Source organism: Canis lupus, chromosome 19, assembly GCF_003254725.2.
Source record: "Canis lupus dingo isolate Sandy chromosome 19, ASM325472v2, whole genome shotgun sequence".
In the NCBI taxonomy this organism is placed as follows: domain Eukaryota; kingdom Metazoa; phylum Chordata; class Mammalia; order Carnivora; family Canidae; genus Canis; species Canis lupus.
Window position 1 is genome coordinate 27,623,873 of NC_064261.1, and position 26,237 is coordinate 27,650,109.

Sequence of the window (26,237 nt, forward strand, 5' to 3'; positions counted from 1 at the left end):
TATCCCTTTTATGGAAATCTCAAAATGATATTCCTAATCGGGCTGTCTTCCAAGTGTCGATTCAGAGACCGAACTGGACCTGTCTTGTTCTGTGATTTCAAGGAAATAGAGCAAAAGCAAAACACCAACAAAAGAACATGGAAGAAGATGCCTGGGATATTTCATGAGCCAACCTTTAAGCAGTACTTGTTTTAGTTCATGTCCTGTTATTGGTCAGAACTAAGATCTTGCTTATTTTATAATTAACTCCCCACCACCTTGAGGACCATCACGTAGTTTGCCTACGGAAAACCAGCACAGGGACGCCTGGATGGCTCAGTGGCTGAGCGTATGTCTTTGGCTCAGGGCTGATGCTGCATGGGGATCACGTCCCTCGTCGGGCTCCCTGTGAGGGGATTGCTTCTCCTTCTGCCTGTGTCTCTGCCTCTCTCTGTGTCTCTCAGGAATAAATAAAGAAAATCTTTAAAAAAGAAAAGAAAACCAGCACAGAGATCCTCATTCTATCCAGAAAATGATCAGCCACAGAGAACTATTTGCCTCTTAAATTAAGCAATCTTTCTTGTTTTGAAATCCCCCCAAACTATTTGCTAATATTTTGCAACCAAGAATAGTGCACAGATTCATGGAATCATAATGTCGTACATCTGAAACTGATGTAACTTATTGTTGTCAACTACACTAATTTTTAAAAAGTACCCAAATGAGAGAGATACAGAGAGAGAGAGGAGAGCTTGCTTCCTCTTCCTCTCACCAAGAGCACACACTGTCGCATGAGCACAACGTGAGAAGGCAACAGCCGACAAACCAGAAGCGGGCCTTCAGCAGCCATCAAATCTGTCAGCACTTTGATTTTGGATTTCCAATCCTCTAGAACTGTGAGAAAAAAATATCTGTCATTTAAGCCATCTAGTCTGGTATTTTATTATAAAATCCTAAGCTAAGGCACACAGTAAGCTTCACCTTTCCTTCAAACATCTGTGAAACTCTATTGAAACTAGTGATAGGCAGATGGGTTCATAGAGCACAAACCCATGCATAAGTGGCCTTTGCTAATTTCATCTGATACTTGGCTTTATTTTTGTCCTGAATGTGTTTTCTAGCTATGTTTATAAAGTAGAGAAAACCAATTCAGTCAGAAGCTAGATAGCTCTGCCATATAAGTCAGAGAGGTACTGGTAGGAGATAATGTATACATGTATTGCAGCAGCATTTATAACAGCAAAATTTGCAAATTAACCCAGATGCCAAATGCAACAACATTCCTGCCCTTGCTAAGTCCTTCAGCAGTATTTGAAACTTTCAATCTTTCCTTTTCCTTAGAACATTCCCTTCTTTTGACTTCTGTAACACAGTACTGTCCTACTTTCCTGTTTTTCAGGTCTTTGGCAGGCTCTTCTTCCTCTGCCCATCCATCAGATGTTGGATTCTGGTCCCAGCATTCTTTTTTCATATAACCCATTCGCCCTGGAAAATCCAATCAACTCTTTTAATTTCAATTCTTGTCCAAATCCTGATGATTTTTAAATACTCCTCAACTCAGACATACCTCCTGAGTTTTAGATGCATGTCTCCAATTCAGTAGAAAACAAATCTGGGGTGTTCCATGGGCAATCACATTTTTAAAAATGGAGAAATAAAGGTCATCTCTTTCCCACATCACTAGCTGCACTCCCTTCCTGAGATGTTTTGTTTTTTTCCTCTCAAGAGAAGAAGCTGAGCCCCACCTTCACTCTTCCTCTCTATCATTCTTAGCTAATCAATCTCAAGTCTTGCCAGTCTGATCTGTCTGCTACCCTTTGAATTATATGCCTTTCCCCACCCCTAATGCTTTGGTTTAATTCTGTTTAATTAACTCACCATCATATTTATTAAGGATCATTGAAAAATTCCCTTAGCTGGTCTCCCTCCTGCCCTGTCCACCTTTCCTGTATAGTCCTTATGCTGCAATCAGAATTCTATCACTAAAATATAAACATGTATATGTTATTTTTGGTGTAAGTGCCAGTAAATCAGGGTTTTTGCACTGCCAGTATTGGTGCCCTCAGAGCTAAATTGTGCTAAAAGAGTAACTTCTCTCCTTGTGATGTAAAACATATTATCAAATGCCCTCTCTAACCATTTGGAGCTTCAGTATTTTCTGGAATCGAGGAAAATGAGGGAAATCAAGGGGAGGAGGGGAACATTAAATCCCAACCTAAGACAAATTGTAATTTAGTTAGTAAGTATAAAAACTTATTGGGTATTTGAATACTCACCAGAGATAATTTGAAAATGAGCTCACACAATGTTTCATTCTCAAGTTTATAGTTCTTGGAATTAGGGTCATTCTCCCTAGGTGTTTTGAGTGTATTACTTGCTTTAATTGATTCAAGTGTGATTTCTGCAATTTTTAACAGTTATTAATAGACACAGTTATCTTATAAAAAGGGAAGTACTGCATTTTTGTCCTAGTTGTAAGTTTAGGGCCTCCTAAAGCAATACTCATCAATACACTATAGCATTTGTGAAGGCTTGCTTTAAATACGGGTATGCAACAAAAGGAAGCAAAGCCAAGTAGCAACAGGGCAACTCTTAAAAGGCCTTTAATCCTGAAATTTAGGAGATTAGAAGAAAATGTTATTTTTTATAGTTCATTGAATTCAAGATTTAAAACTTCTATTATCAGAATTTTTAATTGTAAGCAAATAATAAATGAAAGCTTAAAAAATAAATTAAGCTTTTCATTTTGGTAAGGTGAGAAGAGCTGAGGGTAGAAAGGACACATTCAAAATAGTCTAAGTTAGGGACGCCTGGGTGACTCGGTGGTTGAGCACCTGCTTTCAGCTCAGCACATCGGGCTTCCCACAGGGAGCCTGCTTCTTCCTCTGCCTGTGTCTTTGCCTCTTTCTGTGTCTCTCATGAGTTAATAAATAAAATCTTTTAAACAAATAGTCTAGGTCAAATAAATACAGAGCATTGCATCTGTGAGGCATATCGAATCATTGCATTATTTTATTTTATACATAATCATTTTATCTCCCAGGTCCCATAGGTCACATGTCTGTCACAGCTTAGCTGAGTCCTCTGCACAGATTCTCATGAAGGTTGAGATCAACATGGTATCCAGGGCTCGGGTTTCATCTAAACTTTAGAGTCCTCTTCCAAGATCACACGGCTATTGGGCGATCCATTTCCTTGGGATTATAGAAATCACGGGGACTAGCTTTTTCCAGGAGAGCTGGAGATCTTCTTAAGCTTCTAGATGCTTCAGTTTAGAGTTTATCTGATGAGATAGACCTACCCAAGATATTCTTCCTTCAGAGTTAACTGATTGGAGATCTTAACTGCATTTGCATCACTCTCTCTTTATAATATCACAGCTAACCAAGAAAGTGATATTCTATCATAGTCATAAGTTTTTATATTTCCTCTTGATAGGTTAGTAGACAAAAAAATACTTAAGAGTAGATGTTTTGAATCAGATATCTTGACTTCAGATATTGTCTCTGGAATTTACTGTCTAAATATCCATCCAACTTACTTAGTCCTTACCTAAGATTTTAAGTCTTTGTTTTCTCCTTTGCAAAATTAGAAAAAAATACATTTATGTGCTATATACCTTTTTGAATTGTATGTCCTGAATAGAAACGAGAGACTATTTCTTGCCATTTGATAACTTAACCACCTCATGGATGATTTATTTAAAATTAGTGCTGCTTTTTCCATTGGGTAATGAATACTATAGTTGTTAATTTTTTTTCCCCTAGACGCAAAGAATTGAATTTATTTTGACTTAAAACTTCAAAATTTTGAAGACTTCACTTTTTTCATTTGTTCATTTTACAGGATAAAGATTATAAAGCCAATATGAATTTGAAAGTTTGGCATCTGGTAGGGAATGAATAGTAACAAGAGGGTGTTATAAGCCTTGACAAAATTTTCTTGCCAGTAAAATCTTTTTTTTTTTTACTTTTTTGAAATTTTTTTATACATTTTTTATTGAAGTTTGATTTGCCAACATATAGTATAACACCCAGTGCTCATCCCTAAAATCCATTTTGAAAAAAAAAAAAAAAGGAACAAAATGGCAACTGTTAAAGGCTGATCTCAGACCAAAAATGAGACTGTTTTGCATTTCTAGATTTAAATTAAGTCTACTGACATTTGTGGGAGCTGGGCAGGAATTAAGTCTTACAAAACAGCTCTTGATTGGCAATTAACAATTAGCAAATTTCAGAATGTTCAGGAGGTAATTTTGGATAAGTATCTAAACCCATGGCTGCATGTCTGATCTTTTACCAAAGTTTTCACATATCAGAGCTGCGAAGCCAAGAGGAAAATTTCCTAGGTACAGGTTGCCTTTAGGGATGTTTCCAAAGTTTGCTTCATTTAAGACAAAAATGATTTCATAATTTTTTCACACTGTGATCCTTTTTCTTTTAAAGATTTTAATTTATTTATTCATGAGAGACAAGAGAGAGAGAGAGAGGCAGAGACACAGGCAGAGGGAAAAGCAGGCTCCATGCAGGGAGCCCAATGTGGGACTCGATCCCGGGTCTCCAGGATAACACCCGGGCGGAAAGCAGCACTAAACTGCTGAGTCACCAGGGCTGCCTCTCTGTGATCCATTTGAAGGAAGAGTATGAAAGTAAGAGAAAGACAAATAAGAAATAATAACAACTTATTTGATACCTACTCTCTTCCTGGTATCCTTCTCAATACCAGAAATAAAGAATTGTTACTTTAATTTTCCAGAAGCTTAGAGATGCTACATGACTTACCCAAAGTTGTAAGTGTCTAAACAACATCAGTTATATCTGACCACATGGTTCACAATAAAAAAATGCCTGTAGGGGATCCCTGGATGGCTCAGCGGTTTAAAGCCTGCCTTTGGCCCAGGGTGTGATCCTGGAGACCCGGGATGGAGTCCCACATTGGGCTCCCTGCATGGAGCCTGCTTCTCTCTCTGCCTGTGTCTCTGCCCCTCTCTCTCTCTGTGTCTCTCATGAATAAATAAATAAAATCTAAAAAAAAAAAAAATGCCTGTATAAGGAAGTGGGGATCATTCTTATGGATACTTTGTCAGAAGGAAAGTAAGCCAATCAATTTGCAAAATGGGATGATCTGGTGAAACAGACCTTGCTTAAGTTGTGCTACTATAAAGGTAGTCTCTGAGCCATTTATATATTTATTCATTCATTTAAGAAAATTTAGTAAGTACCTATTATGTGCCTGGCACTGTACTAGACCTTTAAGATACATCCATGAATAAAACAAACAAAATCTTTGGCCCTTTAGATCTTCTTTTTTATATGGCTTAACAGACCGTGAGCAATACAGATGAAGAAATAAATTATATAGGATGTAAACATATAGTGGCAAAAGTTAAAGTATAGTGGTTCAGGGGTGAAATTTGAAACAGTGATCAGAACAGAATACACTGGGAGGAAAACCAATGGCCAAAAACTGAAGAAGGTGGATTGGATGGGAGGGTGTTGACAGGAAATACACTAGAGGAAGACAGACCAAACATTAAGTTCATGGTAATTCTAACTTATTTTTTTCCAAGTACAATCCATCCCAAATCTATCATTTTCTCAGTTCCACTGAGGCCCTAACCATCATCTTCCTTTTTTGTTTCTTCCATCGGTTGCCTTCTCTGTCAATTTCTAATTCATTTTTCATTTCTCTTTATTTTTTCTTCATTCTCTTCACTGTTACAAGTCACCTTTAAGATATTTTTTCATAACTTATGGTTTCATTTTTTTATATTCTTCTTATAATTCTTTACCTTTTCTACCCTCAAAGCTTTCAAGGGCAACACTGAACAGAGAAGGACATGTAAGCAACTCTTCTTCCTCCTTTCAAACTCTATGCCTTATTTTTACTTAGGGATTTTTTTTTTTAGGTCTTTACATTATGCATTGTCCATTTCACTCCTAAGATTTATTTTTTCCCTTGTTTGTTGTCCAGAAAGTTGTCCTGTATGGACCTATAAAACCAGGCTGCTTGCCATTTCATTTCCAATTGGTTTCATCCAGATTATAGTATAAAACGGAGTGATCACTCTTATTTTCCTTCCTCTGGGCATGGATTTTCAGAAGTCTGTCATTGTCACAACTCTTATTGGATAATCCTCTTGTTCAGCTGCAGTTCTTAGTGGTAACCATGTGTTTTCTTGCTCCTTCAGACAGGGGTAGCCATGACTTAATGCAATCAAGAGATACTTCCTCTTGTGGGCTTTCTCATGTCTGTGCACATCTTTGTAAATAGTCCCTTTATTAAACCTTTGGATTTACTTTTTAGGTGAGCCATCTCTTCCTACTTGTGATCCTGACCTATAGGATCTTCATCTCTCTCATCATATTATTCCATAGCGTGGTCAAACTATATCACAAATAAGTAAAAGAGGTATAACTTGATGTAGGTAGAATATTTCTATCAAATGTTCTTATCAAATTCATTTGGATCTTTTTAGATTATCATCTGTTTTGTACCAACTGTGCACCAGATATTAGACTAAAGGCTTTATATACATTGTCCCTTTGGATCAGGACAACAGTTGTGTGAATGGGAATATTCTCCACTTCATAGATGAGGAAACTGATATATGAAGATACCATAGTATTTAGCCACAGTAAAGGAGACATTACTTGTATAAAATAAAATGCTAACCCAGGTATCTGTGTCCTCAAAACCTATATTCCAACTATATAAATTTCTGGAGAAAACTTTTTAATCCATAATATTTCATTAAAAAATAAGTAGTTCTCCCAAATGACCCTTAACATATGGCAATATCATCAAAAAATGTGATGAGGAATTAACTGATATTAAGAAATCTCAAAGAGTAAAGACAAAATAAGGGTCTGACAGACAGTAAAATTTAGGAGGCAGACCGAAAGACTTTTTCTTTGAGACTAATCCTGCATCAAGTCATTTAAAATTTTAAGTCAGATTAGACTGTAAGGATAAGCTAACAGTGTGTGCTTCATAAATCCTTTAAACCTGGAAATGTAGTTAGAACCATGCCAAGTTAGGAACTCTTTAGAACACTTAAAGCCTGCTCACTGACAATGATGCGGATGAGTCATGAGAGATGGTAAGTGGGCTGTGGTTAAAAATTTTCAGAAAACCAAAATCAAAACCAAGTGGAGCCAATTTGACTAGCTATTTGATGTTGGGCAAGTTGCTTGGCCTACTCTAATTTCTTTCCTAATGTGTAAAATGGATATAACAATGACTACTACCTCATAAGGATTATGAGTATATTAATTTTTAGAAAAGGTGGAAACATTTGAAGTATTTTAAACTGTCATAAGACATATAAAATAATTATGATGTAGGTAATATCCATCATCAGAAAGGGCTGGGAGGAACACTTGGATAGAGAGATTACCACCTCTGCAGAATTCTAAAAATCTACCTTCACTCATAGGATGTGTTATTCTATATTTTTCTCATATCATTTCACTTTTTGGGAACTTCATCTCTGAAGCACTAATGCAGGGCTGATAAACTCAAACTTGTTTCTGATCAAACAATGGATTTTTCTCTCTTAGTTTTCTGGCTACCATGACTCTATTTCCCTTTATTTTATTTATTTATTTATTTATTTATTTATTTATTTATTTATTTATTTAGTTGGGAGGGATACAAAGAAGGTGAAATTCAATTATGAAATGATATATGTGGAATAATATAAAGTGTCTGCCATTTCCTATTGCACTGCTTATCTTTGTCTTAACATTCTGATTCCTTAAAAATAGAATTTGACTTATAATAAAAATATGTAGTAAAATATATATTAAATAAGGTGATTAAATTAATGTTAATCATCAAAAGATATAATAAAAATTTAAAGATATCACATTTTTAAAAAGAGAAGTAAAACATGAGAACTAAAATAATCTTTTTAAATTGAAAATGACAATTGCCTCTGAGCTTCTTGTCAACCTGAATAAAAAAGGAAAATTTTGACTCATAATATGAATGGAAAAAATATGAAAAAGTTCTTCAAGATGAGCACATTACACATTTGTAGAGGCTTAGAGAAATTGCTTTACTGTTTCCTAATTAGAAAAATAATAATTATTGATAATTTACTGTTTAATAATTATAAAAATAAGGCATTTTCATCTCAAAACTTACAATATAGAAAATTATTAAAAAGAAAATAAAAAGCACTCATAATATCAAAACTCAGAGATACTAAGCATTAACATAGCGTATGCATTGTATTTTCAAAATTGTTTCCATACATCCATTTTTATAAAGATTGGATGTAATTATATTCACAGTGTTTTGAAAGTACCTTTCCTCGTAACAACATGTCATGGACATTTTTTAGTATTAGTAAGTAAAAGTATCCATTTATCATTTTAATGATGGCATAGCATTTTTGTAAAGATATGCATCTAGATAGATGATAGATAGATAGATAGATAGATAGATAGATAGATAGATAGATAGTGCTTCTCTTTTCCTCCTAGTGTTTCTTAGAATTCTCTACCAGTGACAAAAATTTCTGGATAGAGGCATACACTTTAATCCCTCCCTAACAAAAGAATCACTTGAAAGGTTTTTCCATTATTTTCATAAATACCAGTTAATACAAATTATCTACTCTCTTTGCAAAGCAAGGCATCATGGTATTTGTATTTCATTTGCATTTGTGTAAATGAATGTCTTTGCACTTACGTCTTTTGTATTTCATTTTTGTGATTAGTCTGTTGATACTCTCAGCCAACTTTTACTAACATTGATTTCTTTTCTTATTGATTTATTCATATTATGTGACTCGATTATCTATTAATTATTTCACGTTTGATCTTTATTTTGCTGTCTATGCTTCCCATTATGAAATGTCACCTTTATAGATATTTATATCTATTAGTCTTTTATTTTCCTTTGAGCTTTTTCTTTTAATGTCATTTTAAGAGAAATTTCTCTGATACCATAAACTTGTATGTTTGTGTGTTTGTGTATTTCCACTCTAAGTTTTGCCCTGGTAGATTTGGAATATGATATAATATTTTTAAATATGTAGTCCATCTACAGTGTATTTTGGTGAAAATTATATAATAGCCTAGAACTCATTTTTTTCAAAATATTTACCTAAATATTTAAAAATAACATTTCCTTTCCCTACTAAATTAAATTTGTATCTTTATCATATTTTAAATTCTTTTGCTTGAATCTAATTCTCAATTTTATAATCTGTCCTTTCCTTGTAGCAGTATCACACTGATATAATTAATAAATCTTGATAACATACATACTGCCTAATTTTTTTCTTTTAAAATTATTATGTCTACAGAATTTGTTCTTCCTGGTGAATTTTAGGGTGATTTTTGTCAAAATATCAAATAACATTAAAACTCCATAGAAAATTGGATCTAAAACCTTTTCTTATTTATATGTCCATCATGACTTAATTCAAATAGCAGTTTTATTGTACACTAAATTCCCATCTGCAGGAATTCTGCTTACATTTTTTTATTAATTTAGGAGATAATTCAAGAATGTAGCATATTTCTCCACTTTTTTTTCAATTTTCTTTATGTACATAAGTAAAGTTTAAGATTTTCTTCATGCAGGTCTCAACATTATTGTTTGTTTCCCATATTACATGGATCTTATTACTGCAACTGGCACTTTCCTTTTCATTGCATTTGAAATTATTTACTGCTGATGTACAGCAACCATTATCTGTTTATACAGTTCTATTTAGCTACCTTTCCTCCTTAGATCACAGGTGCACATTTGCACACTCATGCAATTATTTGTTTTTAATACTTTTATATCTCTTTGATTTGTAGGGACACAATCACACCTGCTGCCATTAAGACTTATTTCTCTCTCTCTCTCTTTTTGAGGTTTTATTTATTTATTCACAAGAGGCACTGAGAGAGAGGCAGACATGCAGGCAGAGGGAGAAGCAGGTTCCCTGCGGGGAACCAGATGAGGTAACTGATCCCAGGGCTCCAGGATCATGACCTGAGCCAAAGGCAGTGCTCAGCCACTGAGCCACCCAGGCATCTACTTACTTCTCTTTTATCCCCCATCACTTATACTGACATACACATAAACTTCCAACAACAATGAATTACAGTGATGACACCAGGTTTTTTGTTTCTGACTTGAATGCAATGGATTCTACCATTTTACTTTTAAGGAGGGTATTTGTGGTTTTCCAAAATAATCTTAACCATTCTTGCTATTACAACTTTAACAAGAAAAAGAAAAGAAAAAAAAAAAGATTGGGTTTTAGATCTTATGGAAGTTTTTTAGCTTCTATTTAAGTTTGATGTTCAACTAGAGATAGCTGTGTCCCATGAGATGCATTTTACCATGGTGTGAAAGGGGATAGTCATCATTTTTTGGTTGTTCCAATAACTGGAAAATGCTACTGGCATTTACTGGGGAGAAACCAAAAATGTGAAAAGTTCTGTGGTACACAGCAATATCCTGTTCAACTGAAAATCTGTGTCCCTGTTGAGAAACACTGATCCAGCTTATTTTTTTCTTTTTTAATATATTAACATTATGGGTTACATTAATAAATTTCATGTTTTTCAGAAGGAAATTACATTCCCATATGACACTGTAATTGATCATGACATGCTGTATTCGATTTGGTGATATTTTATTTCAGAATTTTACATCTACATTCATAAAAGAGATTGAGCTAGATTTTTTACAAGATCATATATAGATATATATATATCTTATGAAATGAAAAACTCATATGTTAGAGTTATTTTTTCTGTATTTTTCTGTTCTCTGTTTATTACATTTTCTTGCAATTTTTCCCTTCTGGCTTTATCAATCACGTTTCCCTTCACTCCCTTATTTATTTGAAAGATATAAACCCTATGTTTATTCTGCTATGGCTTAATTATGTACTTGAATCTAAATTTTCGTATTGAGGTCAAAACAGAAAACCTCATGGAATAAAAAATTTTGGAAAAAAAAATTTGGAATTTCTTCTTTTTGACACGCACATTTAACTCAGAAAATGTTAGTACAAGGAGAATAAGGAAATCATGTGGATGGAGACCTAGATGGAAAGAAAACCCCATGCAGTTCTCACATAAGTTTGGGGAATGGTGGCTAATAGGTAAGTAAGCCTCCAGTTCTTTCCCCATCCTCACCTCTGCCACTTCCTGGTAAATGACTTTGAGGAGGCTGTTTATTTCCAGCATTGGTAGAAAGATTTCTCTCTCACATGGATTACACCATTTCAACAGGACACTTGAGGACAAAGGCAGTGACAAGCATATGGTTTGTACCCATGTTTTATCTCATGCAGATTCTAGAAGAGATTGATCATTTGCTTCCTATCCTAATAAGGAGGACATATGGTACACAATGGGCAGGGTTTTAAGTCCTTAAATATTAATATTTATCTTTTTTGATGTTCATATATTTTTTAAAAATAATTCTGATAACAGGAGAATAGATTTTAACAAATCGTAGTAAGAGTTGTGATAAATAAAAGTCTATCTCCCTACTTGGACCTATGCACCTAATTTCATGAATTATTAAAAGTTTCTCATATAAATTTTTGGATAAAAGTTTATAATACACACATGGCAAAGATGCATGGATATTTGAATTACAGGATAACAATATAGAGTTCATTATTTTGTTTCCATAATAAAATCTGCCTAATTCTTGTAACTGTATAGACTATTCTGTCTTCATAGTTGTAGCATATGGTAGTTACAGCATCTACTACTGTGAATAAACATGAAACTAATTTTATTTTTTATGTTACAAATAAAGCTATACTGAACATCTTTCTATAATTATCTTGAGACAATTTAAATTCTATCAGTATAGTTGCTATGTTGAAAAATATGTTTATTTCTGATGTTAGAAGATATTTCCTAACTGCTTTCAATGAAGTTTGCTTCAAGATTTTATTTTTTTATCCCTAGTTTTTAGCATACTTGTTAGAACACAGTAAGCATAATTGAATGAATGAATGAAATATTTTTACACTTATTCTTAGCAATAATGTTGATAGATTCTATGTCACCGAACTCTACCCAAATTTGGAACATGACCTAAACTTTCAAATTCTCTTATGGCTTTCTTGAACTGATCCTCATTAAGACCAAGGATATAGGGACAGCTGGGGTGGATCAGCAGTTTAACGCTGCCTTCAGTTCAGGGCCTGATCCTTGAGACCCGGGATCGAGTCCCACATCAGGCTCCCTGTGTGGAGCCTACTTCTCCTCCTGCCTGTGTCTCTGCCTCTCTCTCTGTGTGTCTCTCATGAATAAATAAAATCTTAAAAAAAAAAAAAAAGACAAAGGCTATAACATGGTGGATGCAATTCTAATGCAAGTTGAGATAATATTTGCAGGTTATCACTGTAAAAGCTTAAAGAAAAATAAGTTTAGCACTAATTTGTATATATATATATATATATATATATATATATATATATATATATATATTTGACCACTTAGTGACATTTATATTATGTTTTCATGATTTTTCTGTTTTCCCAAATAAAGTTTACCACATCTACATATGCTGGTGCTTTTCATTCTCAAATTAGAACATTCATATTTTTCTATCATTTTTCTATCATTTGGCTTCTAGAAAACTCCATCTCCAAAATTTTGAGCCTAAGTTCTATGTGATTCATTTTCATTGTCCTTCACTGAATCTATTCCTGTGCCAAACATTGAAAGAATTTTTCACTGGGCTCTGCTTTTACCTTGTGAAGTGTGTATCATCCTCATGTAACTGAGGAAAATATGGATTAGATCTATTAGATATCACACCCCTACAGGTATGAAGAGACAGAACTGAGATTCCATTTCAGTCTCGAACCAGGTCCTTTCCATGAGACCACACAATTTGTTCTATATTCTTATTATTCCTGCCCATGTATTAGTCCTACAATTAACTAGTAAAATTCAGTCAGTGATAGGAACACTGCTGTGGGAATTTGGTCTCCTTACTTCCACCAGTGACACTAGAAACTAGAAAGATTAGCTACTGAGTTTCACTACTGTGATCATTCACTGTTCGTTTTATTCCTCAGTGTCACAGAACACTGAATTCTGTGTTCTGGCAACTTACTTTATCAAGACAAAGTCTTTAGGAATATGCCTCTATACCTTTTTTAGGGCTCTATAATTATGTTTCAGTATATTAGAACATGTTATTAGATGAATGAATGCCATTAAATTTTGTTGTCATGTTTTTTATCATCACAGAGTTATTTAATTCTCAAAGAAAAAAATGAATTTTGATAATGATGTAAAATGGTGCTTTCTTCTCTCTGGAAATACAAAATCTTGTTGGAAAAAAAAGCTGAAACCTATGTTTTCAAAATGATTCTGGATCCTCCCTCTGTGTGAAGATCTTTTTCCTTCCTTCAGGGAATTTTTCAGCTATTTTTTCTTTAAGTAAGCTTTCTGCTCTTTCTGTTCTTTCTTCTCCTATAGGGCCCCAATAATGTGAATTTTAGTAAGTGGGAGGTCCCTTACAGTATCTTTGTTTTTTTCAAAATGTTTTTTCTTTCTGCCATCCTGTCTGGGTGAGTTCCACTGCTTTGGTGCTGTGAACTCGCTGGTCTGTTCTGCTTCATCTCATCCGCTGTTAAACCCTCAAGTGTATTTTTGAGATCTAGTACTGTATATTTTCTAGCTTTTTGTTAAAATCCTGCGTTCATCCATTCTCCTCCTAAGTTTAATGAGTATCTTTATGACCACTACTTTGAATTATTTATTCAAAGATAGATTGAATAAATCTATTTTATTTAGATAGATTACTTGAAGAATATATTTAGGTTACTAATCCACAATGTTGATTATTTATCTCTGTATCATTAAGGTCTTCTTCTGAGGTTCTGCCTTGTTCTTTCTTTTGGAATGTATTTTTCTTTCTCCTCATTTTGTTTGATTCTCTGTCTGTTTCTAGGTACTAGGCAAAAGAGCTACCTCTCCCAGTCTTTAAGGAATGACCTTGTATAGGTGGAGATCCTTAACTTTGCACTAGCCTTTGGTTGTTTCTCAAACTTTTGTGATCTAAACTGCCTGATTTATTCTTGACATGCCCTTTTGTTGAGGGTGTGCCAAGAGCTGTCAGTGATCCAAGGGGAGGAATTTATGTAGCACCCAGTTTCCGGTTGAGTGGGAGCCAGACCCTCAGAGAGCAGTATGCAAATATATACAGTCTATGGGGCTGAAGTTGTAATCTCTACTGGCTTCCAAACCAGGAGTTCTGGAGATGGCCCTCAGGCTACAAGTGCAAAAAACAGGGCTGGAGAAGAGTTTATAAAGTTCCTTTATGGGATATCTTTACATGATCTGTAGACAGGCCAAAGGAGTGCACAAAGAAACACCCCCTTAACCTTGAGATGTGTGAGAAGCCTGAAGCCTGGCTCTTCAGTCTGAAGCTGCAGGCTAAGTAAATAGGCTTTTTTTTTTTTTTCATTTCATGAAGAATGGGGTTTTGTTTTAATCTGCTGTCTGTGCAATGCCCTGCCAATAACTGTCTTCCCAATTGTTACAGTCCCCTGGAGCTCTGAACTCCAGCCCTCTTGACCACCAGGGCCAGATGATCAAGCAGTGTTCCCTGAGAATTGCACACATCTGCTTGCTTCAGCAATGCAGCACGAGAATGCTTTGTCTGTGTGCATGCCCTGGCTTTTGGCTGGGGGCAGGAAAATGCTAAGATTTTCATACCCTCCAGTCCCAGCCAGGGGTTAGGCAAAGGTCACTACTGCCAGAACTCACAGACTTTAGCCAGAGGTGGGAGAGCTCTGCTACTGTTTGTTCAGGCTCACCAGCCCTAGCCAAGGACCTGAGGAGTGCTGCAACCATACATGCCTTCTGGCCTCAGTATGTGCCTTGACCACTCACTCTTAGCAATACCAGCAATGTGGGGAGAAGGTGCCATGTATGAATTCAACCATCTGTGCCAGCAAGCTAGAACAGTGCAACAATACATCACAATGGCATCCGCCAGTGCCTCAACTTCCTACTCCTCCACCTGTTTCCTGTAGGCTAGAAAATGAATCTCCCTCACTTCTAGTCTGGGTGTTTTTCAAACTGCTGTTTCCTCTGGGGTGAGAGCATATGCAAGCCCTCCAGTAGGAGAATCTCAGTTTCCTATACCACTTTGGGACTCTCCCCAAGAAATCAGTCCCATTGGTTTACTAAATCAGACACTCTGGTGCTCATCTCTCTGGTATAGATAACAGGGACTGGGGTGCCCAATGTGGGGCCCCAACCCCTCTCTCCTTCAGAAGGACCACCTATCTGGTGAGATCCCTCTATACTGTGTGTCACTGCACAGGGGATGTGGTTTTTGCAAGACCTTTTCTCTACCTCTTCTACCTGTCCCAATGTGGTCATTTTATCCTTTGTAATAGAGAGTAAGTAGTTAATCTAGTTTTCAGATACTTTTCAGAAGAAAATAATCCATATGTAGCTATAGATTTGGTGTGTCCATGGTAGGAGATTAGTTCAGCATATTCCTTTGCCACCATCTTGAATCACCCTCTACATAGCTCAGTTTCTTTCTTTAAATCATCTTTGCTTAAAAAAAAAAAAGAAAGTTAAGTGAAATGCATTTGCAATGTTCTTAATGGTTCAATGGGTCTTAAATGTTTTAATTTAGGTGGAGTTGGTTGGTACACTCACATCTGTCCATTTTCATCCAACTGGTGTGTGGTACTTAGAATTTCAACCAGGTTATTCATCCTCAGAGTCCAAAGTAACTTTAATATGTAAATTTATTGTTTTACTCCCATGCCCTTCACTATTCTGTTAAATGTCATGAGAGAGGAGGAATAGCATACTAAAACTGTGTCTGCTTGATACAGAATATCCTGATTTTGGAACTATAATTTCCCCCCCTCAAAAAAATAAAATATGTCACAGGACTTGTTTCTAAGAACTTCTGTAGAAGATAAGCAGAAGCCTCTTGTTTATTTAATGTAAACCATGTAAACCAGAGCTTTAATACATTGCCTATTTTATCCTAGTACAAAATAAGAATCATTATCCTTACAGATGAAGAATTTTAAGCTATAGGAGTGATGTAACTTTCTCAAAGTCGATATGTTCAGAAATGATGGAGACAATGTTGATTATGAGTCAGTTCTGCATACCTAATGATCACTTTGAATTATATCATCGTCCTTCCTATCATCAAACTACCTGAAGAAAAGGTCTCTTTTCTGTCTCATTCTCCTTTAAATATCCTGATATCCATGATATTCTATCCTTCCCATCAGAGGTCTTCTCTTACAACTACAGACCAGGAATCTGTCCCACTTACCTCATTGAAGCTTGAGCTCAGAATAGGATTTAACATCATCCCATCTTAATGTGTTGTGTTGTAAAAACTTACAGTTGTCCTGTATATTTTTCCTTTATTTTCACATAGAACACTTCACTTCTGACAACTCTGGCCTTCTAATATGATGGAGCAGCATGACTCCCACACTGAACAATTCTATAACACCAGCTTGGTGTCTTACAATTTAACTCAATTCTGACATTATCTACCTAGAGATAGCATCCAACCCCACAGGTTAAGGGTTCAGTCCCATAAGACTTCCCACACACAAACACTTCAGATGACAATTGCAAATGATAGTTCCTGGATTATCCACAACTTCTGTCTAACTTGGCTACAAATCAGAGGTACCCATGACCTCTTCCCCCCTGGATTTATTTGCTGGAATACCTCACAAAACTCAGGGAAACACTTATCTTACATTTACCAATTTTTAAAGGATATTATAAAGGATATAAATGAACAGCCAGATGAAGAGATACATAAGGCAAGATCCGGGAGAGTGCTGAATGCAGGAGATTTTGTTCCCATGAAATTAAGGTCATCACCCTCCCAGTATGTGGATGTGTTCACAGACTGGAAGTGCCCTGAACACTGTGCTATTGGGATTTTAGGGAGTCTTCTCCAACTAGGCATAATTAATTTCATTTCTATTCCCTCTCCCCTTTCTGAAGAATGATGGATGGATTGAAAAAACAATTTTTTAAAGATTTATTTATTTATATCAGAGTGAGGGTGCAAAGGGAGATAGAGTTTAAGCAGTCTTGCAAGCCCAATGTGAGGCTATCTTAAGACCCTGAGATCAGGACCTGAGCTGAAACCAAGAGTTAGATGCTCAACATACTGCACCACTCAGGTACTCCCCAAATTTTAAGCTTCCAATCATGCTTTTGTCATTCTAATTACCAGCCCCTATCCTGGAGCCATACAGAAGCTCACCTAGAGTCACCTCAATAGAACAAAAGATGCACCTAGTGTTCTTATCACTTAGGAATTTACAAGGGTTGTAGGAGCCCTGTGCCAGGGACTGGATTCTGAGACTAATATATACTTCCTATGATTTCATATGTTGTATTTGTTTTTTTATTGGTTTTTTAAAGATTTTATTTATTTATTCATGAGATACAGACTGAGAGAGAGGCAGAGACATAGGCAAAGGGAGAAGCAGGCTCCCTGTGGGGAGGCAGTTGCGGGACTTGATCCCAGGACTCCAGGATCACTACCTGGGCCGAAGGCAGGCCCTAAACTGCTGAGCCAGCCAGGTGTCCCTCATATGTGTATTTGTTAAGGGGTGGGGCAGAAATTCATTGCTAAGAAATGTAATATCTTGGATTAGAAAATCAGTGAAGGAGGAAGTTGAGGGAAAGGTCTTCTTGATTTTCTTAAACCAGTTTTTCCAACTTGTATTGAATGAACACCTAACATGTATATTTATTAATGACAACCCTGCAGAAATAATATTTAATCTCCAATGATTTTTCTTATTGATGCCAAAATTGAACTGAATATTTTAAAACTTAAGTGTGCTCTTGTGGGTCACAGTGAGAATTTTTTTTAAATTACATAATTGAGGCATCCATATTATTTCAGAAAATCTCTGATCACCTACATTTGGGCATTGATCTATGCAAATATAAAGTCTTAGAATCCATAATTTTATCACAGTTTAGAGTTTATCATTCATATGTCTAATGACAATATTAAATAACCAATGAATATTTGGAAATACTGAATAATACAATATAGTTTAATAAATAATTAGATATTTATACTGTTTTATTTATAATGGATTCATACCAATAATTCACTTTTTAAAAATACATATATTTTAGTCCTGAAGAAAATCTAGTTATTCTACATTGATTAATGCATCTATATTGCTTAATATCTTTGAGTATCTCTCGTGATTTTCCATTTGAAAAGAAAAATTTGGACTGAACAATCTTTTAAATGTTTTTCAATTCCCAAAGATACCTTTGGGTTATCACTATCTTTTGAAACTTATTTAGTAATGGAGGAGCTATTGACAAATACATTTATTCACAAATACACTTCATTTCAGTACCTGCTCTATACCAGGCATTGTTGAGTGCAATTGGGAAACAGATTGAATAAAACAAAGCCATACACTTGCCATGCATATTTTCTAGTGCTGATAGGTTTATAAATAAATAGATACAATTTCAATAACTGCTACACAGACCAATGAAAGTATAGGAAAGGGGAGTGCCCAGGGAGTGCAGGACAAATATTTACTTTTTAACGAGGTGACATGTGGAAAGAGCTTGGCTACCAAAGGAAGAACACTTGGGTGGGAATAAGAGCATGCATCAAGAACTAGAAATAAAAACTAGGACTGAAGATACTTGAGCAAAGAAAGCAATGTGGCTGGGTATGGTTGACCAGCAGGAACATGGCAGGTAGAGCAAGATAAAGGGCAAGGTAGTGACAGGCTTATAGACCATTGTAAGTTATGCGTCTTTTACTTTGAGTGAGATGAGGCAACAATGAGGACAAAGTGTGGCTTATGCTTTATAATACCCTGGCTGCTCAATGGAGTATTATTAAAGATGGAATGGAAATATGTAGGCAAATTAAAAACTAGGCAAGAAGTAATGGCAGCTTAGACCAAGTGGTTGTGCTAATATAATATAAATGGGTACATATTTTATATGTATAATGGATATATATTTTATATAAAATTAATACACATATATTTTACCAATTGCATGAATATATATTTTTAATATTTTTGTCAAAAGGAGCTTCCGAATTTGCTGATGGTTTGGAAATACAGCACAGAGAAATATAAGCATGAAGGATGATGTCAAGATTGTGTTTTGGTATAAGTGATCAAACAGAAAATTAAATTTGCCACTTACATGGCAGATGACTTTAAAAGAAACTGGTTTGTGGGAGGCAAAAAGGAGTGTGGTTTTGGATAAATTATATTCAATATTACTCTCAAAAATTGCTAAAGAGAGTATAAATTGGTGCCATACTAGAAAGCTGTGTAGCAGTGTCTACTGAAGTAAAATGTGCACATATCTAGGAATTCCACTCAAAGATAGATACCAAATAGAGGTACATGCAAATTACCCCAAAAACATGTACAAGAAGTTTCAGAACAGCACCATTATAATACCCTAAAACTAGAAGCAAACTAAATAATTGTCAATGACAATTTATGATATATTTATACTGAAACAATATTATATCACAGTGTAGTTATTTGCAACATCAGGAATTCATCCAACAAATGTTAGGACAAAATAGATGCAAAAAAGTATACTCTATGTGATTCCACTTATAAAACAGCATAAAAACACACAAAACTACCTTATAGTGTTAAGAAATTCGGATATTGGTAACTTGGGGATTAGAACTTATAGGCAAAGGACAAAAGAGTGACCTCTGTGATGCTGGTACATACTGTATTATCTTTTTAGAAATTCACTGAACTGTACAATGATATTTTATATACTCTTAATATTTATGTTTTAATCCAATAAAAATTTTAAAATCATTTTTGAGATACCTACTTTACTTTCAAATAGAGATGATGAATAGCCAGTTGCATATATGAGCACAAGTTTTAAGGAAGGTCTGGGCTATATATGAAATTGGGCATTTGCCTTTCTCTGACTAGCTTATTTCACTTAGCATAATACTCTCTAGCTCCATCTATGTTGTTGCATATGGCAAGATGACACCTTTTTTTTGGTTGAATAATATTCCATTGTATTCACATACCACATTTTCCCTATCTATTCATCAATCAAGGGACACTGGGCTGCTGCCACAATTTGGCTATTGTAAATAAAGTTGTTATAAACATAGCAGTGCATGTATCCCTTTGAATTAGTGTTTTTTTTTTTAATCCTTTGGGTAAATACCCAGCAGTGTGATTGCTGGATCATAGGGTAATTCTATTTTTAACTTTTTTGAGGAAATCTCATACTGTTTGTCACAGTGGCTGAAGCAGTTTGCATTCCCACTAGCAGTGCAAGAGGATTCCTTTTTCTCCATAACCTCAACACCTGTTATTTCTTGAGTTGTTGATTGTAGCCATTCTGACAGGTGTGAAGTGAAATTTCAGTGTGGTTTTGATTTGCATTTCCCTAATGATGAGTGATGTTGAGCGTCTTTTCATGTACTTATGGGCCACCTGGATGTCTTCTTGAGAAAATGTCTGTTCATGTCTTCTGTCCATTTTTTAAAAGATTTTTTATTTATTCATTTATGATAGACACACAGAGAGAGACACACACACAGGCAGAGGGAGAAGCAGGCTCCATGCCGGGAGCCCGATGTGGGACTCAATTCCGGGACTCCAGGATCACGCCCTGGGCCAAAGGCAGGCGCCAAACTGCTGAGCCACCCAGGGATCCCCTTCTGTCCATTTTTTAATTGGACTATTTATTGGTATTTGTATAAATTCTTTATATATTTTGGATACTAACCTTTTATCAGATAAGTCAGTCAGAGAATGACAAGTACCATATGATTTCACTCATATGTAAAATTTAAAATAAAAACAAATGAGTAAAGAGAGAGGGAGAGAGAGAGAGAAACAGATTGTTAACTATGGAGAACAAACTGAGGGTTACCAGAGGAGAGTGCATGGGGCAATGAGTAAAATAGATGATGGTGATTCAGGAGTGCACTTGTGATGAGCACCAAATCATGTATGGAATTGTTGAATCTCTATTTTGTACACTTGAAACCAATAGAACATTGTATGTTAATTAACTAGAATTAAAATAAAAACTTAAAAGAAACTGAGTTAGGCTCAGAAAGGCACATGCATAGCAATGGGAACAAAGGCAGAATATGTATCAGTTGGCTTGTGCAGGATGGATGAAAGGAATGTTCTCTTATGATGGTTCAAGTGTCTCAGTGGAGGGAGGAAGATCATCATCAAAAAGTGAATTAGGGTTTGATAGAGGAAGAGGTATCAAAAGTTTCCTATGAGAACCTGATTTTGATGAACACAATGAGTGTAAGAGGATTGCTGTAAGGCACCAAAAGGTCTGCTTGCTGACAGAATCTATGTACTTAAGATAAAATAAATAACTTGAAGAAGGATATTATAAATGCATGGATCTTTAATTTGCCAAAAATGGATAAAGGTATTGAAAGAGTAACATCTCAATTAGAGGAATTGTTCATGAGTAATTGTCCCAATTGTCAGCAAGGTAATGGTAACTATATAGAGATTAATCTGACAGAGATTTACTAGATCATGAATGAATGGTTTTCTCATGACCCTTTTCCTTCTAATTCCCCTGCTTTTTTTTTTAATCAAAAATTAATAGATTATTAAATAAATAATTGAAATCAATATCAAAAAGTCAAGGGGATGCCAAGACAAAACCAACTTCTGGGTAAATTTTAATCTACAGGAGAGTTTCTAATAAGAGAGCAGATGTTTTCCAGTTTCAGAAAATTCAAAATAGTGTGATGTGTGTTTATGTGGATGTCAGTTTATCTGCATGTGTTTTCACACCACCAAGTTTGTCTGTTTCTCGGACCGTAAAGATATAAGAGGAAATAAGTTCTTCATTGTTCACTAATTGTTTACTTAAGAGAAGTCCCAGGCAGCTATTGTAAATTGCTGCTTTACTCCAATGTTTGGGTGTTTCAGTGCAAATAATCACACATACATCTGTTCTCACATAAAGCAAACTGCCTCTGTTATGAAAATAAACAGATGCAGTGAGCATTAAAAATCATCATGGTGAATTTGGTGGATTATAATTTGGTGGCTCCTGTTTTTTATGTAAAATATCTTTAAAAATTATATCTATATATCAATATACCTATATGCAGTTATTTATAAAATAATGATGCAGATATGTGGAAAGCCCTACTGCCACATTGAAATCTTAAAGCACATTTTCCAGAGGATATGTGATTCTTTTAAAATCATCATTATTTTAAAATGATTTTTAAAATGATAATCATTTTAAAAGAATGATTTAAAAACAGTTTAGAAAGTGACATTAGAAAAATGATGTAATAAGTAGCTCCCAATGCCCATTCTTCCACAGAAACATCAAAAACAAGCAAAATTGATAGAAGTAAATGTCAAAACTCTGGAAAATAACCAAAACTTTATAGCCAATAAGCAAATGTTAAATCAAGAAAAAGCAACTTAAAAACACTAGAAAATATTTTGTGGCATTTGCCCCACACTTCTCTACTTTCAATGAGTACAATATCTACACTGAAATTGAGTTAAATAAGAATGGATATAAACAACAATATACACCAAGACATAAACAGAACACTCTACCAAACAACAGTAGCACATTCTACTTTAGTGACAGGAAATTCTCCAGGATAGACCAGGTGTTAGGCAACAAAATAAATGTCAATAAATTTAAGAACAGTAAAATCATACAAAGTATCTTTTCCAACAACAATGTAATAAACCTAGGGGGGTACGAAACAAGAAATAAAACTGGAAAATTCACAAAATTGTAGAATTTAAATAATACATTCTTACCCAATAGGTCAAATACATGGTAAATTAAACAATTCTTAGAGAGGAATGAAAATGAAAATATAACATATTAAAACTTATACAGTGAAAGCAGTATCAGAATGAAATTTAGAGCAGTAAAGACCTACACTTAGGAAGAAATATTAAATCAATAATGAGACTAAATCTTAGGAACTAGAAAAAGAAGAGTAAACTAAAAGGTAACAAAAGGAAGATAATAATAAAGATCAGAGCAGACATTAATGAAATAGAAATTTAAAAGCCAAAAAAGAGAATAAATAAGACAAAAAGTTGACTCTGAGAAGATCAACAAAGTTGACAAGGCTTTAGGATGACTACCAGACAATGAGAGAAGACATGATAATTAAAATCAGAAATAAAAGTGGAGATGTTACTACTGACTTTACAAGAAAAAAAAAATCTGGGAGAACACTATGAACAACTCTATGTTAACAGATCAAATAAGCTTATGGAATGGGAATATTCTTAGAAACACAAAAATCACAAAAATTAAATAAAAAGAAATAAAAAATCTTAAAACTATAACAAGTGAAGTGATGGAATCAGAAAAAAAATCAAAACAACAAAGTTTCAAAAAACTAAAACTCAGGTCCATATGTCTTCACTGGTGAATTCTACTAATAACTTAAAGAGTTAACATCCATTCTTTTCAAAATCTTTTTAAAAATATGAGAGGAAAGAACACTCCCTACCTCGTTCAATGAAATCAGCGTTATCTTTATACTAAATAATTACAGATGCAATTACAAAATAGTATCAAATCAAAAATAGCAGCTATTTATACCACTATAGAAGTCTGATTTAATATGAGAAAATCAATCAAAGTGATATACATTAGTCAAACAAAAAAACAACAAAAAGACACGTGACCATTTCAATAGAACCAAAGTATTTGAAAAAATTCAAAACTCTATTTTGATAAAAATACTAAATTAGTAACAGAAGAGAACCTGACCAACATCATTAAGTTCATTTATGAAAAATCCACAGCTAAAATCATACTCTATGGTAAAAAAATGAACTAATTCCAAGATTAAAAACAAGACAAGAATGCTTACTTCCACAATGATATTCATTATTTTACTGGCAGTTTTAACCATAGTGATTAGACGTGAAAAAGAATAAAGGCATTTGAAATGGAAATGAAGACAAAACTATTTCTATTCATAGATATCATGATGCTCGATATAGAAAATCCAAAATAAATTTACAGGGGAAAGCGAGAGGGACATTGAGAGGACATTGAGAGGACATTGGAAGGAGAGAAAGTGGCATCCATGGGTCACAGTACCTACAGCCAAGCTGCAGACCAGCAAGGCTACAGTGCACAACCAACTCAAGGATATGCACAGACCACCCAGGCATATGGGCAGCAAAGTTATGGAACCTATGGACAGCCCACTGATGTCAGCTATACCCAGGCTCAGACCACTGCGACCTATGGGCAGACTGCCAATGCAACTTCTATGGACAGCCTCCCGCTGGTTATACTACTCCAACTATACCCCAGGCATATATTCAGCCTGTCCGAGGGTACGGCACTGGTGCTTATGATGCCACCACTGCTACAGTCACTACTACACAGGCTTCCTATGCAGCTCCGTCTGCATATGGCACTCAGCCTGCTTACTCAGCCTATGGGCAGCAGCCAGCAGCCATTGCACCTGCAAGACCACAGGATGGTAACAAACCCACTGAGACTAGTCAACCTTAATCTAGCACAGGGGATTACAACCAGCCCAGCCTAGGATATGGACAGAGTAACTACAGTTATCCCCAGGCACCTGGGAGCTACCCCATGCAGCCAGTCACAGCACCACCATATTATCCTCCTACAATTTACTTCTCTACATAGCCGACTATGTATGATCAGAGCAATTACTCTCAGCAGAACACCTATGGGCAGCCGAGTAGCAATGGACAACAGAGTAGCTACGGTCAACAAAGCAGCTATGGACAGCAGCTGCCCACGAGCTATCCCCTCCAAACTGGATCCTACAACCAGGCTCCAAGTCAATATAGCCAACAGAGCAGGCAGCAGATTTCATTCTGACAGGACCACCCCAGTAGCATGGGTGTTTATGGGAAGGAGACTGGATGATTTTCCAGACCAGGAGAGAACCAGAGTATGAGTAGCCCTGATAACCTGGGCAAGGGAAGAGGGGGATTTTGATCATGGAGGCACGAGCAGAGGTGGGTGGGCAGGAGGGCCCTGTGGAATGGGCAGCACTGGAGAGCGAGGTGGCTTCAAGAAACAGGAAAGCCCAAAGGTGAAGCCACAGTGTCCTATGAAGACCCACCAAAAATAAAATAATAAAATAAAAATAAATAAATAAAATAAAATAATAAAATGAAATAATAAAATAAAATAAATAAAATAAAATAAAATATAAAATAAAATAAAATAAAAAAATAAAATAAAATAAAATAAAATAAAGAAGACCCACCAACTGCCAAGGCTGCTGTGGAGTGGTTTTATGGGAAAGATTTTCAAGGAAGCAAACTTAAGGCTTCTCTTGCTCGAAAGAAACCTCCAATGAACAGCATGTGGGGTGGTATGCCTCCCTGTGAGGGCAGAGGGATGCCACTGCCACTCCGTGGAGGTCCAGGGGACGCAGGAGGTCCTGGGGGCCCCATGGGTCACATAGGAGGCCATGGAGGAGACAGAGGTGGCTTTCCCCCAAGAGGACCCTGGGGTTCCCCAGGAAACCCACCCAGAGGAGGAAACGTCCAGCACCGAGCTGGGGACTGGCAGTGCCCCAATCCGGGGTGGAAACCAGAACTTAACCTGGAGAACAGAATGCAGCCAGTGTTAGGCCCCGAAGCCTGAAGGCTTCCTTCCACCACCCTTCCTGCCCCCAGGCAGTGACCGTGGCAGAGGCGGCCCTGGTGGCATGCGGGGAGGAAGAGGTGGCCTCATGGACCACAGTGGTCCCGGTGGGATGTCAGAGGTGGCCACGGTGGACACAGAGGGGGCTTCCGTGGTGGCTGGGGTATGGACTGAGATGGCTTTGGAGGAGGAAGACAAGGCGGTCCTGGTGGGCTCCCTGGACCTTTGATGGAACAGATGAGAGGAAGAAGAGGCGGGTGTGGAGGACCTGGAAAAATGGATAAAGGCGAGGACTGTCAGGAGCGCAGAGACCGGCCCTACTAGATGCAGAGACCCCGCAGAGCTGCATTGACTACCAGATTTATTTTTTAAACCAGAAAATGTTATAATGTTGGCTACAACATTATGATTATTCCTTGTCTGTACTTTAGTATTTTCTACCATTTGTGAAGAAACATTAAAACAAACTAAATGGTAAAACAAACAAACAAACAATAAATTTACAAAAGTCAGCAGATTTGCAAGGTACTAGATTCACATGCAAAAATCATTTGAGTTTCTATA

At 35.9% G+C, this 26,237-nt stretch overlaps 1 pseudogene; it reads left to right on the plus strand.

The window, feature by feature from the left end:
• Positions 1-24,594: 24,594 nt before the first annotated feature.
• LOC112649693 (RNA-binding protein EWS-like) lies at positions 24,595-25,997 on the plus strand (annotated as a pseudogene).
• Positions 25,998-26,237: the final 240 nt, after the last annotated feature.